General features: G+C 38.1%; 1 long non-coding RNA gene across 3 annotated transcripts in view; it reads left to right on the top strand.

Moving 5' to 3' along the window:
• Positions 1-21,185, top strand: part of LOC109286310 (uncharacterized) — a 52,283-nt gene that overhangs the window by 17,367 nt on the left and 13,731 nt on the right. For all 3 annotated transcript variants that reach the window (XR_009459864.1, XR_009459865.1, XR_009459863.1), the window contains exons 3-5: positions 10,013-10,124; positions 17,509-17,675; positions 20,648-20,764. This is a non-coding gene — a long non-coding RNA (uncharacterized LOC109286310). The remainder of the gene's footprint in view (positions 1-10,012; positions 10,125-17,508; positions 17,676-20,647; positions 20,765-21,185) is intronic.

Raw genomic sequence — 21,185 nt, 5'->3', positions numbered from 1 at the left:
CCAGCTGAGCATGTCCCTTGTCGTGATGTGCGGGTCGTTGTCCAAATAAATTTGCAGTCCATAACAAATACATTAAATTAGTTCAGAGATTTGTAAACTGAAAACTTTTCTTTCAAGCCTCTCCTATATGTGTTCCTCAAGGTGACTGACCAACCTGACGGTGGGTGGTTGGACCCAGAAAGGTGCTGTGCGAACAGGCCAGGGACGAAAGGGTTACAGGACCTTGTTTCTCCTTCTCTTATCTCTTTTCCCATTGACAGAAAACAATTAAGGAGGCGGTGTAACAAACAAATGCTTTACTCACACTTTCGTATAGGTGGTTTCCTTTACAGCAGTTTCAGCAATAAACCCTCTGGTGACTCGAGAGCTCTAAACACATTCGAATAATGTACTCGGTCGTAATGGGGGCGTCCGGGGGGAAGGGATTTCGTGGACGCAGGACCTCCGGTGAGGGTGATCAGGCCTCTCCGATATGATGTGAGTCCCCCTTCTTTTTGGCGCGCGCGCCTTTTGAACGGGCCTCATCCGCACGCCCCCTGCCAATCAGTGTTGGCCGGGACCGCCGATCTCACAGTTATCAGGCCGTGCCCATCACCTTCGCCACGCCACGAGCACAACTTGCTCTCGTGTCTGGCATTTGGTCACTTTTCTTTTTCTCTTTATCACAGTGACTACTGGACAAAGATACAATATGGAAATGGTTTCTTCAGTATGATGCAGTCATGGAGCCCTGGCTTGTGTCCAAGGGCTCCAGGTTCAGTGTTAGGAAGGTACTGAAAGTGAGGTGCATAATAATATAGTTCTCCACTTTCAAGTCACTTCCTGATCCCATTTTGCCTACCTTTACATCAGTTTTGGCAGTTGTGAAGAGGGTGTCTTCTGTTCGACAGTCTGAGGTTCATAATCTTCCCAGCAAATATATTCTGTGCAATATGTTGCTTAGGTGCCAATGTACCTTGCCTTCTGCCTGACTTAAGTCTAATGTAGCTAACTACTTATCTTTGCTTAGTTGCTGGCCAGGGAGTTATTCACATCTGCTGCTACAAAGTGGTCAGCATGCTGGTGAAGTGGTGAAATCATGACAAGGTTAACAGGGAGTAAGTACCCTAAGAATGAATAGTCATGTGTATGTGTTTCGACAGAATGAGGAATTACAGCTTCTGTAATTAGCAGGGAATTTTTGTCTTATCATGTGCCAAGTGTGGTTGTTTTTCCATTGCTTTGAGTCCCTTGTTCAGAAAGGAAATGGGGTAGGGAAAACATAATGAGAATGAGATGGTATCTCCCTTGCACTGCTAAATGCTTGATCCTATACAAGGTGCCAGATTTATGTCCAGCACTGGTAAGGTAGGGTTAGATTTGCAACATCATCATGGATACATTCTGCCTAAGATCAGCTTAGGAACACCCTAGAAAAAACAGGGATAAAACAAATAACCACAGAGGGGCACAGAAATTATTTTCAAATTGAAAACAATTATGTGAGTGCAAGTCTGTGCGTTTGAGGACTGTTAGGTAGGGATGTGCAAAATGGGCTGTATTTGATTTGGATTCAGCCTGAATCAGGGACAGTGATTCGATTTGTTGATTTGAATCACTGTCCCTGATTTGATTCAGCCAAATCTGAATCTGAAGATTTGATGCTGATTCAGAGAATCAGTGATTTGGCCATAGACACAGTTTTAAATGTTTTTTCCACATACCTTGAGATACTAGGCTCAGCTTCTGAACCCTGTGATGGTGGGGTGTATAAAGCATCCCACAGGAGTGCAGCAGGGCCCCCCACATGCTTGGCATCAAACCCAGAAGTGGACCAGAAGTACACCCCACCATTGCAGCATTCATGAGCTGCTGGGTCCAACCCCCGTGCCCCTCCAGCTTGGCGATTGCCTGTGGGGGGACCCCGGGTTCCCTCCCAGACCCAGGAGGCACTAGTCACCAAGCCAAGGGACCCAGAAGTGGACCGGAAGTGCTTCTGGATCTGCTGCTGAGCACACTGGGACCCTCCTGTGAGACACTCCATCCATCCCACCATCTCAGCATTCACGAGCTGCCTGGTACCTAGAAGTATGTAGAAAAAACATTTAAAGCTGTGTCTGTCTGAATCGTTGAAACTTTCTGTATCTCTCCAAATGGATTTGGAGGGTTCCGATTCAATTTGGAGAGATTTATAGGGTCTCTTGATTTGATTCGGATTCGGAGATTCAGCCACCGAATCCAGCCGAATCTCTGCTGAATCAAATCAGTGACCGAAGCGTCTCACAGTCCTATGGTACAGGTGTTGAACATATAGACCAATACTGTATGCTTATGTCCTTGCTTTTTATCTCTTAGAACTAAAACGTCACAGCTATAGCAGATGTGCTTATTATGCCTTTATTATGGATTTTTAAAAGGTATCAAGCCTTCATCAGCTCCCAGAGACATTCTCCCTAAGGAAGAAATACTACACTGATTTGTCCTGGATGCGTCTTTTAAAGGGTTACAGCTTGTGTTTCCCCAGTCCACCTGGGGCCTGAGAGCCAGAGCTAATGGGGGTTTGAGCCATGGCCTATCTACTATCATTTTTTGGTGTTGGACATCACAGAACCTTGTTCTCAGACCATCAAGTTCTCTCTCCTTCTGCCTTCTTGTCTATATAAGGACAACTCATTCTGGCTGTGGAGCTTCAAACCTAAGAACAGAATATTGTCAATTCTAAGAAGTGCTTCCTGAATACAAAGTGACTAGAAAAAAATGCACGAAACATTTTTTTTAAAGCCTCACACAGTTACCAAAATAGTTTTATACATTCTTTATGTTTTATTTAAAATCTGGATTTTGGATTGCAGTTGAACCTGCAGTTTTATTTATTGATAGAAAGAAAGTTTTTATAGGGCTCAAAGTTCCTGAGCCTTTGGTCTCTTCTCATTAGTAGTACAAAATATGATACGCCTTTTGTGCACCACACATGTTTCATAGAGTCAGAAAGCTCTGGGAAGGCAACCTCAAGAGACTTGCTCTTTTTTTGTTTTGTTTTGTTTTAGGATTTTCACTCCATATGTCATTAAATTATTATAACTGCTTCATTAAACTGTTGAATGTTATGGTAGTGGATTCACATATTTAAATCAGTTATTTTTGTCCTTAAATATATGAAAGCTGAGGACTGAAGGAACCAGCTTACCAGCTGTATTTCCATTTGGTTGAATGGTGTTTGATATAAACAAAATGCTTTTGCTTGGGTGTTTGGCAGCCTCAGTCCAACCTGTCACAGAAATAGTTATGACTGTTTCTCAGTCCTCAAATCAGAGTGCTGAAAACTTACAGCCTCTCTGGGAATTTCAACTTCTTTCCATGAAACATTAACAAAAACCGTTTTATGTTAAGCTTAATTGCTGACAATTTAGAGTGTTAAGACTTCTTTCCTGGCAGATGTTAAAAAAAAAAATACTATTAAACAAATAGTTATTCCCTTTGGCCATAGCTACACATTTTACATGACTTAAATATGATAAAAATGTTATACTTTATCATATATGGTAGAAGTTTTAAATATAGTCAATGTTCTCAGTTGGCTAAAAAAAAAACTTAAAAAAAAAATCAAATGAACCAGACATCTTAAACTGCTTTAATTTACATATAAAGGATACTGGCCAAATCTGCCTCTCTGTCTTTTGTCTTACAGTATATTGTTTATCCCATAATTCGCTTTCTTGCTCTATAGCAAGGGTGGTAAATAATGGAGGTTGAGTTCAATTAAAAACATATATAGTATGAGATCATAAAGGATGAATAGTTGCACCACCTGGGCAAAGACAGTAAAACTGTGGCAATCAAAATTAGTTTATGTGCTTATTTTTGAATATGGGGCAAAAACTTTTGTACTCCTGGGCATATTCATATGAACTGAGGTCTTGTGGGTATATCTGTAAAGACAATATTTATTACACAGTAGATTCATAACAGTTTGACTGGTGTTTAAAGGCATTTTATGATGGATGCTGGAAACTTCCTATTTATGAAAACTGCTACTTCAAGTCAGGGAATGGAAACCATGTGACTGAAGTAGCCAATCATATAACATGGTTAACAAATAGCAGCTGTTTTGTGAACAATCCACAGGCAGTGGTTTATTTTTTTTTTAACTTACTATTCATCTAACAAGTGAAAGCTATTTGTTTCTCATGGGAATAATTTGCCTGCTGGTACTTCAAAGATAGTATCTATAACAGACACTTCCGTGGGGTCTTCCATACGACTTAGTGAAATTTTTGACACTGCCTTCAACAGAGTGTTGGAGGACCTTTAAACAACAGGACACTTTTGATTGGATATATGATATGATTTTGAATTATATGTTTAACACACAGGATTTTTTAATATATTTTGGTTGAAATTAGAGCCCAGTGGTACTTGTACCTGGAAGCAGCACCCAGATGAAGAAATAGTCAGAAGGGTTAGTGGGAGATTTTGAACCCTGAGCTGTGTTTTTTACCTGCAGTTTTACTGTTTTTTGGACTGGTACCAGATCATAACTTACGGGGTTAAATTAATTCACTAGTATTTTAAAGATCAGTCCTTTCAACAAAGAATGAGTACAATGTCATTCCAGGCCCCAGCATTGATGTTTTTGGAGCATTAAGTAGCTGCAGTTCTCGTTTATCAGAATACTTGCTGCCTGCATCCATTTTTTTGTTTTCACTAGAGTAGGTATCTATGTATACATATGCCCATGTACATGTGTGCACACATTGATTAGATTATTGAAAATGTATCCGTTCTGTTGTCACAAAGTAGCGAAGTTGACTCCTGGTTCATAATTTGGGCTCCTAAGCACTGTGGCATACAAGTAATAAATAATTGCATTATAGTTGCATAACTTCTCCCTATGTGCTAACACTGGATTTAGTTGCTAGAATTGTTTGCACTCAGATTTTGTTACGAAGCCTCATCAATCCTTGGTGTTTCTTTCTGAATTGGGCATCTGATACACCTTTAAACATGTGCTTAATGATCTGTGGTAAAATATCATGGTACTCCTGGAAGCATTTTAATGATGTGTCCCTTGATATCTATTGATAATTGCTTCAAATAACATATTTCATTTCTTTAACTTAAACCAAAAACAAAGCCCAAAAATGTTACATGATATGTTTCCTGCTTCTTTATTATGGTAGACGGGCTTGTGTTCATAGCATGTTCCCACAGCAAGGAAAATAATGACAAAGTGATAGTTTTAATATTAGAACAAGTTTTAAGAAATACTTAAATTGCTTTTAAAAATAGCAATTTTTAATTGGTTCTATTTGCCTCAAGGATTGACATGCATTGTCCAATGGTATATATTTACCTTAACCTCAGGGTCAAGTCAGAACTACTTGGGCTGCTCATGGAGATGGAAAAGATCTCATTAGTTCAATGTCATTGAGTTTTAAAATGCATATGTACAAGAACAAAGCACAACAGGATATGACCAGAGATTAATTCATTTTGTACTTACTGTGTTCTGTAATGAAGGCAATATAAAACTTGCAGGGTTTGCATCAGTCACTAAATCAAAGTAGCCTCAGTGTAGGAGATCTGCAGCCATTCTTTGGCCGTGAGAGCCAAAGTACGTAATAGACACAAGTACAACTCTTCTCAGTGTCTGCCTTACTCAGTGCATGAAAGCCCAGATGCAGACTTTGCTCGGTCATGGTCTAAGGCAGGAATTATATCCTCCTTTATCTCTGGGCGCGAACAAACGTAACTTCTGAAATGTTTCCAAGTGAAGCAGGCTTGGAAACATTTCAAAGACATACTGTTTTAGCCATGGGACATCTGGAATGCCCCTGTGGTGTATCCAGGCTCTAACATTTTAAAATTGGTCTACAGTACTCTCCAGTAAGGGGATGCTAGAGGAACAGTAACATACACCTCCACTCCTCTCTCCCCACACAAGGAAGGGGAAGTGGAGAGGTGGAGGGTGAGGGGGGGATGCCTATTACTAGGATCCCAAGTCTCCAACCCCAACCTCACCCTGAACCTCTCCACTCTGCTGCTCAGTAGAGGCAAAAAACCTGGCTCTGGTAGTGGCTAAGCCCTGGGATTTGGCAGGGGGTGGCCAGGATGTGGGGAGGAGAGGGGAATAAACTCTAGCTGCAGCTCAGAATAGCAAAGAAACAGAAATTCAGAAAGGGACCCTGTGCACAAGAAATCAAAAGTGAAATGCTTCAAAAAAGGTAGTTTTGCAAACATTTTGGAATGTTTCAAAGGGCATGTACATTTGTACAGTTGGCCTGTTGAAATGCTTCAAAGGAATTCAAAACATTTCAGTTGTTATTCTTTTGTCCCTATAGGAACCCTTCAGTATTAAGTCCTGTTGCTCAGGATTAATGAAGTTTAGAAAATGTGGTCCGTAATAAACAGTGGGTTGATAGGCTAGCTGGTCCATATGACGAGTTAAGGCAGTGGGTGCTTTGAACAGAGCTAATGTAGAGCTGCACCTGCTATTTTATGTTGCACTTACCGTAAGATGCTCATGCAGTGGAGAAGCTGAACTGTGTTAGTTTTTAATAACAGTTGAAGCATCTTTTAGCAACTTCAGTGGAATAAATCAATTAGTGACAGATGATGCAGAAAAGGCTGAAGTGCTCAATGCCTTTTTAACCTCAGTTTTTACAGGCAAGGTTAGCTCCCAGACTACTGCACCTGGCAGCACAGTTTGGGGAGGAGGTGAGCAGCCAACAGTGATGAAAGAACAGGTTAGGGACTTTTTTAGAAAAGCTGGATGTGTACAATTCCAGGGGACCAGACACAATGCACCTGAGGATGTTGAGAGAGTTGGTGGATGTGATTGCAGAGCTGCTGGCAATGAAAACTTGTGGTGGTCAGGAGAGGTCCCAGATGGTTGGGAAAGGGCAAATATAGTGCCCAGCTTTAAGAAAGGGAAGGAGGAGGATTTTGGGAAATATACACTGGTCAGCCTCACCTCAGTCCCTGGGAAAATCATGGAGTAGGTTCCCAAGGAATATATTTCTAAGCACCTGGAGAAGAAGGTGATTAGGAACAGTCAGCATTGAATCACCAGGGGCAAGTCATGCCTGACCAACCTGACTGCCTTCTATGATGAAATGACTGACTCTGTAGATGTGGGAAGAGAAGTGGAAGTGATATACCTTGACTTTAGCAAGGCTTTTGATACCATCTCCCCCAACATTCTTGCAAGCAAGCTAAGGAGGTATGGGTTGGATGAATGGACTGTAAGGTGGATTAAAAATTGGCTGTATTGTTGGGCTCAACAGGTAGTAATAAATGGCTCTATGTCTAGTTGGCAGTTGGTATCAAATGGAGTACCTGAGCAGTCGGTCCTGGGATTGGTTTTGTTCAATCAATATCATCATCAATGACCTGTAATATGGGATGGAGTACACCTTCAGCAAGTTTGCAAATGATACCAAGTTGTAGGGAGTGGTAGATATGCTGGAGGATAGGGCTAGGATTCAGAGAGACCTAGACAAATTGGAGCATGGGACCAAAAGAAATCTCATGGAGAATCTCAATAAGGAGTCCTGCACTTAGGATGGAACAATCCCTTGCAGCGGTACAGGTTGGGAACTGACTAGCTAAGTAGCAGCTCTGCAGAAAAGAACCTGGGGGTTAGTGGATAATAAGCTGAATATGAGCCAACAGTGTGCTCTTGTTGCCAGGAAGGCTAACAGCATAGTGGGCTGCATTGATAGGAGTGTTACGAGCAGATCAAGGGAAGTAATTCTTCCCCTCTGTTCAGCACTGGTGATGCCACATCTTGAGTACTGCGTCCGGTTTTGGCCCCCCACTACAGAAACGATGTGGATAAATTGGAGATAGTCCAGCAGAGGGCAATGAAAATGGTTAGGGGGTAGGGGCACATGACTTCTGAGGGGAGGATGAGGGAACTATGCTTATTTAGTTTGGAGGCTTTTAAGACCTGGCTAGATAAAACCTTGGCTGGGATGATATAGTTTGGGATGGTCTTACTTTGAGCACAGGATTGGACTAGGTGACCTCCTGAGGTCTCTTCCAACCCTAATTTTCTATGATTCTAAGAAAAAGGCATGCCTTTGTTCACTCCTGACAAAATAACTTTCATAAATCTGAAGCCCTATGGTGTAATAATTATTTTATATGCTTATTAAGAGAAAGAAAAATAAATATGAAAGATTTTCCTATCATTTAACGAAACATTTGTTGACAGAATCTAATTTTTTGTACTATCACTGTTTAAGTAATTGGAACTTTCTTTCAGTTCTACTTTATTAAACTGAAATGTACTGAAAAATATAATACTGAGAAATATTAGGAAAAAAAGCATTTAAAGCATTTTTTTTTAAACTGTAAGAATCTATTAGTGCTGAGTATGTCCTTAGTGAGGATTTATCTTGGCATTGAGCTAAATAAGTTGCAGCTTTTCTACTGTGGACACTTTCCCACGCGGTGGCCATATCTACACAAGACGCTTATTGTGCAGTAGCTTGTTATTACAGCACAATATTGTGACCAGGCACAAACCGTGATGCAACATTACTGTGCAGTAGTATTGAGCTACTGTGCAGTAAGCTTCACTGTTGTAGGACAGTACTGTACACTAACACCAGTTACTGCACAGTCGTTTAGTACTTGGTTATGCAAGTACCAAATGACTGAGAGTAACAACTGCACAGTGCCACAGGACAACAGAGCAGGAAATTTGTGTTTCTGTTTTTTTGTGTTGATTCGTTCAGTACCAACAAAAATGTGTAGTAATGGAGGTTGGCACTGGGTACTGTTGTGCTTTGCACCTCTCACTAAAGGGTAGCTCTAGCTTCCATGCTGCCCTTTGAAGCCTTTGTATTCATGAACATAGTAACACCATATCAAGTTCCATGTGCAGAGGGATATTGTGCTAAGGCACAGCCTTATTCCACTGAGTCAGAGCTGAATAGCAGGATAGTGCTCAGAGTTGTTCTCATGTGGGCCTCTTAGTAGCATGGTCTTTTAAATGTAGGCCCTTCCTCACTTAGGCCAGGTACAAACATTACATTTTTACTGGTATATGTGATTGGTAACCAGTCTATACCCATAACAGAATGGCACACAAAGCTAGTCTATACCCATAACAGAACAGAAGTTTGGCGCACACAGGCTGGTTTAAAAATGATGCAATCCTGCCCCCTCCAAAGGGTGAATGTGTGTTCTGTTCACTCCTGATCTAAACTATACCACTTACAAATAACTGTGGTACATGTGTCACTTCTGCCTTGGGCTCTTTGACTGTCTGTACCTAGCCATTAACTTCAAGGGACAGACAGCACATTGCCTAGGGAACAAAAAAATTAGTAAACATCCTAAGTGGGTGCTCTGGGGGTTTGGCTTCCATTGCACAAATCTTTGCTTCGTACCAAAGATGATAGCTCACCTCATTTCAGAACACAGGCAGTTAGTGTAATGCTCTTTGTGCCCATTCTGACTTTTCATGTTTTTCCTCTCTGCATCTTAGAAAATTATGTATGTATGTGTGCGTGAAAGAGAGAAAGATGCTTTTCTATTGCTTTGCTCTACTTTGTGAAGGATAAAGAAGTTAGAGGGATAGATGGATGCTACTTCACTAGAATGTTGGTATATTTCTGCATTATCATTATTATCAAATAAAAATAATAGAAGTATTTCTTCACAAAATTATTTCTTTGCGCTAAATAGCTATGCCACCAAAATTTCATGGAGAAATAAAACTGTTCAGGTATGAAATAGCCCTGAATTAAATTATGGAACTGTTTGCATGAAACTTCATTGAAATTGCTTTGAACTTTCATACAGTTGTAACATATACAACATAGCTTACGAGTAGCATTTATTGGTATATTCCCTTTCTAATGACTTCCATAGGTGACATCTCTATTTTATAAAGTGTATTTGTACACTGTACGTCTACATTTTCAATAATTAATTGCATAAAGAAGTAGCAGATCTAAAAATAAGCTTTCAATTCTAAACTAAAATATTTAAATGACCAAACCTTTCTCGCATCTTGCAGAACCAGAGGGCAGAATCTTGGGGAGTAACATCTAAAAACATGACAACCCAGTGTTTAAAGCTTGGAAGATGGCATTTGCCAGGATCTCTGGATCTGATGATCCAAGCAAATTGTGAGTACTTACAGTTTTAACTGATCATTGTAGATAGGAAGGTACAAGTTAATGGAGATACTTGAAAAGAATGTTACATTCTTCTGATGGTTACTGTAAGTATATCAGTACAGTAGATATATATAGTAGACACATATAGAATGTGGCTCCGCAATGGAGGATGTTGCATTGGGACTTTCTGCAGTCTTTTTGATATACAGGTTTCCCTCGCTTTATGCTGTACATGTGTTCCTGGCAAATGACGCATAACTCAAATTCACATAAGGGGACCACTTTACAATGTAACAAGCAGGGATACATTCCACGACCTTGACTGAAGTGACCCCAGACCCATTTCTACTAATTTTACAAGACAATTTTGGTACTCACCAACAGCAAGTGTACACACAAGCATAGGGTGGTGGTGAATATTTTGTTGGTGTGAAGAGAGGGTGGTGAAGGGTCTTCGTTGTCAGATTCCACATCGCTGGAGTGTTGTTTTGGATAAGCTAGTGGGACATTTAGAAGCCTTAATGGGGATGGCCTCTACAGAACCACATATCGCAGAGAACAAGCGAGGAGCACAGATCTACACAGGAGACTATATTTTGGTGTGCGTCATTCCCACAATGCACTGCACAAAGCAGCTGACTGCAGGCTTCCACCACACCAAATGCATAAGAATGAATTTACCTCGCATATAATGAATTTTTGGTACAAAAAGTATCATCACATAAGAGCAAATTCACACATACGGAACCCGCATAAAGCAAGGGAAACCTGTAGCTATAAAATAGGAAGACAATGATTCATTTATGTATCACAGCATATGTTTAGGTCATCTAATAATTATGCTGTGGTAGCAGGACTCAGGAACAGAGCTATTTGTAATGTTATAATAGTGAGTGAAAGTGAGGTTTGTAAATTTATCTGTGAATTCACTCAAATGTGGTGGTAACATTTTCAGTGGAAATCAGTGCTTTTTTAATTGAGTACTTTAAAGGTTATAGAACTAGGAATAACTTTCACTCTGTGGGTAAATAGTCAAATCTTTTCAAATTTACTCACCATGTCAAAATTATATTTATGTCTCCCAAGAATATCTAAGAAGGTACTGAAAGAAAAGGTAAGATACCACCAAGGATATAGAAGTGTAGAAGAAGGGTTAAATTCGATATCTTCCATGTTGCAGGGGTGTAGGTTGTAGCTGTGTTGGTCTAAGGACATAGGCAGACAAGGTTCTTTGGGTGAATCTGATATCTTTTATTAGACCAACCCAAATAGTTGGAGAACAGTTATTGAACCCGAAAGCTTGCTTAATAACTGTTCTCCAACTATTTGGGTTGGTCTAATAAAAGATATCAGATTCACCCAAGGAAGAAGGGTTAAAAAATTTCAAAGTAACTCTGATTCTCCAGGTCTATGCTTCTGAAAATCAGTATCTTCATTGACCTATGCCTAGATTTACTTTACTTGGATAGTAGTGTGAGAGCTGGTGCTTGAGCTGCCCCTCAAAAAGATGCTCAATGTTAAACATATAGCAGTAGAAGAATGAACATCTGTTTCAGTGGCATTCAAGAGCATGTTGATGTACAATCCATATAAGTATAGTGAATACATAGAGCAGGAAATAGTCGGGAATAAGCAATGAGAGAAGGGAATTAGGAGGTCTAGCACTGAGACAAAAGGATGAGAGAAGCAGAAAGAGAAGTTGATAGGGGAAGACTAATTTAATCTGTTGATAGTTAGGGAGAAGATCCAGGCCTAGAGGGAGAGGTGGGAAATGTTGCAATGTAGGGTATATTTCTCAGTAATCTTTTTTATGTAATTAAAATAAAAGTCAGAAAGAACTCTGAACAGAAATTCAAGAAACATTAAAAACGTATTCAGTGTAAGTAAAAAAATTATTCTGAAGTCCTATTGGGCTTCAACCCATTATTATGCTTTTGAAACTGGCAAACTTAGTTTATAATGCTATTCAGTAAATATGATTGTAAAACATTTATTCTATCCATAGAACCCTTACAAAATGTACATTCGGAAATTTAAAAATATGTCTGCGCTTATTCTAGTAAATATCAGTGCTACAGGAGAATTCTGATAGACAGATCCTTTGGTTCAAAGATATGAGTTTTGCTTGCATAAGGAATGTGAAGTTGTGAAGGACTGTATTTTCTATGGGCAACTGAGGAAATTTGATCGAAGGAGTCATAACTGGATGCATATGATACTATATAAAGCACTTTTTAAAAACAAAATATTCCATTACAGTACCTTCTTTAAAAACTGAGTTTTGTAGTTGGAACTTCAAAAAAATATGTATTTTGGAAGCTCTAGTACTTACTTAATTTTCTGCATTGTGTGGAGCAATTTAGTTCACATCTTTAAAAACCCTCATGTTATTCTTAAAGTTGACAGTTAATTTCTATCATCTGATGTACAGAAATAGAGAACACATACATCAAAGTTTATGTATAAACATAATTTCTAAGCAGATAATAAATGCCTAATACAAGATATCCTTGCTATTTAAATCATAGAATTTCCTTGTTTGTTCGATTCTTCAAATACTTCTTACTCTCCTATTGCTTAGAAAAATATTTAGAAAAAGAAATACCTGCAATGCCTGATTGTAAATCCACTGTATTATCTTCTATTCTTTTAGTTCATTAAGCACATACTCTAGCTGTGAGAGTATTCCGTCCAATAATTTTGAGTTCAAATTTTGTTTCCGTAGCTTGCTCCCTAGCGCCCTTGTGATACACTGTAATATTGTGTAGTCTGATATTTAAAAGAGAAGTATTTGCTAATCTTTTGCTTTGGATGATCTGTTTTTAAAAAAGCTTATGAGTGGGTATATCATAGAGGAGGGGGAGAGAGAAGGAAAGAGAGTGGGAGAGCAAAATGTTATGGTAGATGACATACCACTGACACATTTTCTTTTTTGTTTATACAGGCTCTTTGTGTGTGTGTGGACTGTTTGTTATTGCTCTTATGAGTCTAACTTTCTTTAAACTTAGTGAAGATTTTGTTTTAAAAATTATTAACCAAAATATCTTTTTGTTCAGATTTTATTACAATACTAATCAGTGCTAATATCACTTTATCAGTTTTTCACAGGGGTTGTATAGGAAGAGCTTTCAAGAGAAGAATGATTATTATACCTTAAAGCGTAATAAAAAAACACATTTATATACTATTTTGGCACAGACTGTCTCGTTTTGTTCAGGCAGAATTAATGGGAATACTTCTGTAAGTAAGAATAAGATGTGTTCCTTTATTTAAAAGCTGTTTTGGTTTTCCAGATTGCATAAATTAAAGATCCCGCTGAAAAAACAAGACAAGCTTGAAAGAATTTTTCATAAGGTCAGACCTTTGTTATCACAGATAACAGTCGGGTTGCTTTTAAAGTATAGCTCAGAACCTAGAGAAAAGGAACAGGCAAAAAAGCAACAATTTGAAGAGGATAGATTTAGGATTGGTAGCCTATTGTTTCATAACCTGAAAACCATGTCTGGCAATACAGACTAATATTCTACACTCGCTACTCCAAAGCTTAGATTATGCTCTTCATACCTTCATTTCGGCAGGAGGAAGTCCTAGAAACATAAATAAAATGCTAGATTACAGCTGGCATTGTGGTTTTGGGATTGGAAATATTGGAGTAGGGACTATTTTTTTTCCATTACTGCAATGGAGTCTATAAAACAGACAGACAGAGAACAAAGAAAACGAGAGATGAGAGAGAGAGAGATTAAGGAAGAAAAAAGAACAGTCAGGCTTATCCATTTTATTTTCATGAGGAAAAAATAAAAATGAAGAATGTTGAGTGAGAGGAAGGAGAAAGCTTTTACCTTCCTGTAGTTCAGTGCATGAAAAATACCCAACATTATTAGAAATTAATTCTGATATTATCTTTTGAAGGTCAAGTGAAATTGTGCCTCTTGGTTATAAACTACAAGACAGGAATGTTCTCAGAGCAATTAAAGGCAATGCATGCCACTAAATACAGTAAAAAGCATTTGAATTAGTTTGGAGATACCGATTTTTGTCTTCATTTTTATTACAACAGTGTATGTTTTCAAGTGCAGGAGTCTTAATCTCTAATATTAATTTTGATTTGAAATGATAAAGATATCCTATAGTATTGAAGGAAAAAAAATCAGCCCGTCACTTTCTTTTCAGACTGTGCTTAATCATGTTAGCATGTTTTCAGTGCCATGATATAATTTTTCTTTTCATGTTCATGAGAAATAATAATCCAAGTAATGTTGCCAAATGCACAGTGAGAAAATGAAGTTATTTATGTATAACAAAGAGCAGAATTTGGCTCCGTCTCTCGAAATCTGTGTGCCATTAAAACATTTTTTTAAAGCCTGTTGGAGCCTTGTATTAGGATTTTGTTGTTGTTTCTGCCTTGTAAAGCCATCCATTGGAATCATTTCATTTCCAGAATTTTCAGATTTGGGTGACAGATTTAGGTTCCTCAGTTCACATTTCAGCAGCTAACCAAACGCCTACCCAGGACCTGTTCCAGAGCTCACTGAAATCAAATGAAAGGGCCCTTATAGACTTAACTGGGCTTTGGCTCAGTCCCATGGAAGCTAAAGCACCTGGGGTCTATGGAGCAGAAGTCCAATTGAAAAGCTGTTTTGAAGGTTAACTGTTCCCTCATGATTTAAGTTCAGACATCACATCAGATAGCTTAAGACCTGCAGCCTTCCTCCACAATACTACTAGTGCAATATGTTAGGGCTTTGGGATCCATTTAGACATATCTCACTGTCTTGCCTCTACTGCTTCAGTCTTCGCTAGCAAGGCTATACAGAGAGCCACAGCATGTTGTGAATATAAGTGTAGGTGTCCCAATGTGGCTACTTCAGTCCAGTGAGCCACAGTGCAGGGCTTGCACAATGTAGATGATCTAATAATAACCTCACTGCACCTCGGGGTGATATTTTCCTGTATGCAGAGGCCCAAGAAAAGGCATACGCATGCATATTAGTTCCCAAAAGGACTCAAATGTGCTTGAAATGGTGCATAGGTCTTGCACAGAGGCACATTCAGCCAGTCCTAGAAATACAGCTCTTTCATTTAGATGATAATCTTACTGTTGCACTTGAATCTATCTCTGCTCAGCATTTGAGTTTCATGTAATGACAATAGCAAGTCCAACACTACTGTACTATGGAGTATTCATATCTGTAGTTCAGACATTTTTTTTTTCTATTTATCATTCAACATATTAAAAGAAAGTGTACATTAAACGTGGACAGTTTTAAGGTCTTAATATAGCTATAAAGATTGCTTTAAAAATCGTACATCTTTATGTATTCAATAACATTTTAGTTGATGATTTTGTATTGGGAATATCATTTTTCTGGTTCGTTCATGTATTTGGTGTACTGTACTGATTTGGATTCTGGTTTACATGGGACTCTGAGTAGCTTTTCATAAAAATGGTAGGATGAAAGAAGGGTGAAAGTTTTAACATTGGCTTTCTATTCGATTATTAGAGCTTGTTAATTAGGTCTGATACATGACATGTCCATTGGATTGCTTATCGCTGTATTTTGATATTTTTGGCCTTCTCTGCTGGGATTTATTAATCCATTTTATGAGCAAAATGTTAATCACCTGTTCAGAGATGGAATGCAGACTGAATAAAAGCAGAGCTGATAATATAAAAGCTATTGAAAAGGCCAATGGAAGACTTTTTTACAGAATTTCTTCAAAAAATACATCAAACTTTGTCTTCTGGGGAAAATTACTTAGGGTCACATTACTGATAGTATCCTTTAAATGCTGAAGAGATGTAGCAGTTGGTATTAAAAACCTATTTTATGGGAGGATCACATCACGCAATCATGTATGGGAGGAACTTACTCATGCGAGCAGTTCCGGTGACTTAAGGTAACTTCTGTATAAATATCTTCAAGTCTGGGTCCATAATTCAATAAACAACTTCTATTTGAAAATACTTCTTAAAAAGTTGACCCAAGTTCTGCTACAACATTGTTCAGTGCTCCTGTCTCTTGCAAAGGATCCCAGACTCCAAACAAACTTGTGTGTGTCAGTCTGAAGACACTTTAATCCCATGCATAATTGCTGTTTTTGCTTTAAAAGGTGGTATTTTGTAATCGGACGTATTTAAAAAAAAATAATTCTAATCTACTCTCTTTATATAGCTCTGATTCAAGAGACAACAGTATAACAATGGGTTCTGCAGGCCCTGAAATGTTCTGCAGGGCTGCTGTGGATTTCAAATCTCAGAGAGGAGAGAACGGTGACAACATACTGAATAGTTTCAATAAAATAGAATTTCTTATACCAGTGCCACCAGAAGGGAGGTATAGATAGGTGTGTGTAGGGCAGGGAGAGAAAATTCTCTTTTCAAGCCTTTAACAATAGAAAGTATGCACTGGAAATGCTTAGGTCACACTACAAATGCTTAAATACAAGCATATGGGCCTGGGAAACAACAATTTTTGTCTATACGGTGGAAAATCTCGTCTTGAAGTCACAGCTGCAGTGGCACAGTGAATCATAGTTTATAAAGTGCGGGTTACTCCCTTTATAAAATGGAATGGAATGAGCTGCCCTTCATATGCAAACTTGTTTCCATGAGCTATGACTAAACTCCTAACAAAAATGTTTCAACTTGTCAAGAAAAATCCAGCTGAATTTAGAAAAAAGAGAAAAAGAGAAATCAGAAAAGTGAAATTTTGCAGAAAGCCAAAATACTTGTTATAGCAAAGAAAAATGTAGGTAACCATTGTTTTTGTTAATCTTTTTTTCTTTGTTTCAAAACAACAAGATTCACTCCAAAACTTCCCTTGGAATATATGTATTTCTTACTGAAAGAGAATTGCCATCCTCCCACTCCTACCCCCCAGGTATTTTTACAAGACTTGTTCTTGTACAACTGCATACAATGACTACAGTCCAAAAGCTCTTATGTCCTGTCATAAGTTCAAGACATTCTGAGGAGATATTAACATTGTCAGAATTTAACCATGTGCCTTTTGGATAAATGTTTTAACCTTTTTTTCCTTACTGGTGAAAAAAATCCACTTTAACAGGGAATACTACAGTTTGCTAGAGATGTAGGTCTTTGTTCTGTAATGCCTCCTTATAGTTTAATTAACAGCATTAGTGTATCATACTTGAGCTACATTGGAACTTAAACAATTTAATGCCAAACACTGCCTTTATTTTTACATGTACTGGGGGCAAGAGGAGCCTGTGCAATAACAGAATTTAGTTCTTAAAGCTTTTCTATACTGCAACAGTGAATTGAACATTGAATTTTGATGGCCAGATTCTGCTTTCTGTGTGCATTCCATGTTGGTGAGGTCCACGTGAGATGATATCCATGGGCCTTTCTTTTTTTTTTTCACCACAGTACAAAAAAAAAGAAGTCAGAGTCACCTGCAGCTGTGACAGCATACAGTGCAGCAGCGTATGTGCTGAAAGATTCCAAGAAAAAAAGAGATTGTGCAAGGGGATGCTTTGAGGACCAAATGCTGACCTCCTGCAGTGTTTCTCATGGCCACAAATCCACCTGAACTGGTATGGCTAATTTGAAATGTGGGAGAGGGAGCAAGCTGCAGACAGACAATGGAAAGACCTTGCACCTGGTTCATGCCAGAGTGCTTCTGTCAGCAGCTCTCCTAAGGAGCCTGCTGGCCTGGGGACAGGGCCATTTCCTTTACAGATGCAGATTAGTTTCCATTCCAGCTATTAGGTGTCTAAATAGATTTAGGCACCTAAATGAGATTCTGTTCCACCCAGCTAAAGACAAAAGTGGGTGGGTTTCCCAGAATAAGGAAAGATGCATAGCTAGCATACACAAGAGACACTTAATGGAAGAGAGATTGCTTTAGAGAAGCACTTATCTCTTTCTTATCCTTAACTTCTGTTCAGCTTCATGGTAAGGCAATACACACAATGGCTTAACCACTGCTGGTCTCAGTTTGTACCGGATAGGCAGGGGAGTAAGCATCACTTGAATCCAGAGCCCAAGGGAGCTACATTGGAGTCTTGTCCTCCATACAGCACAGGCCATTGTTGGGGTCTTCCATAAGTTAGCTTATCAGTGTATTTTAGTAGTACTTAAAATAACAATTAGAAAGGTGAAGAAATACTGCTAGCATTGAGAGAACTGTAGGATCAAGTTCACAGATTTTTAGGGTAACAGCAGTATGTTCTCTTACAAAGCTTCTTTACTCTAATGTTGTTGTTGTCGGGGATTAGCCCGTCTGACATGTTCGGAGCCACTTATTTGAAATGTATGGGTTGATGAGCACAGAGGCAATTCCAGTAGTACACTTTAAAGAGGGCAGAAAGCCACTGATATTGAGATATTATACACTTATCTGTAAAACCAAAGCCCCTGCTCATAAATTTATCAATATTAAGCCTGTAATTGTGGAACCTGAAATGACAGGACAAGTGCCTTAATTTGAAGTTCTAAGGAGTAGAAAAGTATTTTTTAAACAGGTCTTTCAAAAACCACTTATAGTTTATGATGATTAAACCTGTTTATTTATTTTGTATTATGCAGTATATAATATACAGTGTGTGCTCTTTGAGTGCGAGTACCCATTATTGTCATTTCTATTTGCTGTTTGTATTCTAGAATATAAACTATTGCCACACATGAAGAACAGTAAATAAAGTGTACAGCCATGGATCTCCTTCCCAAATAATCCCTGTGTATTGTGGCAATATGATCGTAGAAGGGTGTGGCGAGCTAACCCCTTTCTTGATCTTCCTTTCCTTTATTTGCCCTGAGCTAGAGATCCAAGGAATATTCTTATGGTTCTTTTATGGATATCACGAAGATATTCCATCTCCAGCATATTGTATTTGCAGGGCTAATTTAGTAAAACGTAAAGAATCTCTAAACCCTTTAGAGCCAGGGCTCTATAGTTTAACAATCCAAACAGTAGTGTACAGATAAAACGAGCCCTCAGGGAATACGGTGTGTGTTCACATACAAAGTATACAGAATAAGGACTGTTTTATTTATGTTTACTCTTCAAATGATACACTTTTGATGAACTACAAACTGTCTTGATTCTTGCAAAAAGAGAATTACACAGGTTTGGAACAATTTTAATTTCTGAGCACACAAGATTGTAATGCAGTGGTTCTCAAACTTTTTGGACAAAAGGTATTTCTTGTTAGTCTCAAGGAGCCCTTGCTTTTAGTTTTCACTTATTTTTTACTATGAAAAATAATACAGTAATAATTCTATTGCAGATAACTTAGAAAGACTATAATGGGTCAGAATTTTTTTCTTAACACCATGGGCTCTTACTCAAAATTATTGCGTTTATCTTGTGAATCATGTTTGCACGCTAAGCAATGTTAACGTTGCATGGCATCCTGGGCCACCCCTGAGAGGATCTCAAGCCATGGCACCCTGGTGGAGAATCACTGTCCTAATGTCATCATCAAAATAACTGTTTGCTACTTTTTACTGTTCTTAATATCCGATAATTTTTTTCCAGGATATGCTAAAAGAATGAATGAATATGTATACATGCATATATATACATATACATATTCATACATAGTATAACCACATAGTAATGTTATGAATGAAATAATTTAGGAAGGTGATGCTTTAGGTGTATGTAAGAAAACATGGCTGTTGGATAGATAACTATAATGAAATTAGCATGTAAAAGTCATGTTTACATAGCTATTGAAAAATAGGTTATGGTCTGTATATATGATATGAATACTCAAGTCCTTTTCAATTTGAAATGTACAGGGTAGCTGCTTATGATTTACTATCAAGATTTAAGAGAGAAAGTACATACTGCTCTAAGTGCCTGATGTACATACTTCTTTAAGTGCCCATTAAAGTCAATGGAGAGCATTTCAGTTGACTTAATTTAGCTTTGGATCAGGCCTTAATGCAGCAAGAGGATAGCTTTAAAACCAACTATAATTTGCTGTGTTTGATGCCTCGCAAACGTTATGCTGTGTTGTTCAGATGTTGTGATTGGTTCAGAATCCACATTTTTTATTTGAAGCGATTTCACATTACAGCATCAACCCCACTATTTACTGTTCCCAAGAATTCTTTAATATTTTTTAACTTAAAATAAGTTACTTTAAAGATTGCACACACACATTTGAATTTAAGATATTTGATCTAATATACAGTATCTGTTTTCTCATATGGAAGGATAATCCCGTCCCTGTTTGGCGTGGTAGTGTGTTCTAAATTTAGAAACGAAAACACTGGATTATCTTGAGCTGATCATTGTTCTATATAGGTGCTAGGAAAATTTCTTAAACAAAGAAAAAGGGTTCTGGACTTTTTGTTTTACTTTTGGAGATTACTAAATTGCCTCTTGATGTAACTTTTATATGAAATATATGAAGACATAAGTTGTCTGGGAAAATCATTTTAATTCTGGTTTGCATTTACTAACTAAGCAGACTGGTATTTGATCTTGGAGCCAAGATAAAACCTACAATGAGAACCCAGCAGTACAAACAAACACTTCTTTTGCCTTTTTAAGGGTATGAAATGCAAGAAGATTCCAACATGTATGTTGTGGTGTGTAACCGGTTACTGTGATGTGCAACATCAACATTACAATGGAGCATCCTCAAATAAGCACGGCTAATGAGCAAAGGTAATAAGATGTCCACTAAAAACTAAACTCCAAGGTAGCAGGGATGAATATCCATAAAACAAATGCTGATACAGGGTAGGACACTAATGCAAAATTGCCTGCTTTTGGACCTCATTTCATACTTCGCTTTCATTATTAGGCATTATGGTAAAGGAGTTCTTAAAATAAGTAGATTTTCTGTACCTATTGTTTTTTGTTTGCTTTACTACTTTTTATTTAAAATGTTCTTTTTAATCAATAATCCCTCAGAAATTGGATTGTAACTTTTTGCCCTGGGCAGTAACAAGCTGACTGAGAGGATTATTTCTATTATGAATTCTATTCTTTTTTCTTTTCATTTTTTTATTTGTAATGGTCTTCATCATATGTGGAGAGAACATAGGCTCAGCTGGAGTATCTGTTTAGGGCAGTTGGTGGCTTC

Source organism: Alligator mississippiensis, chromosome 2 (assembly GCF_030867095.1).
Source record: "Alligator mississippiensis isolate rAllMis1 chromosome 2, rAllMis1, whole genome shotgun sequence".
NCBI lineage: Eukaryota > Metazoa > Chordata > Crocodylia > Alligatoridae > Alligator > Alligator mississippiensis.
This window is presented reverse-complemented; position numbering and strand designations above follow the sequence as displayed.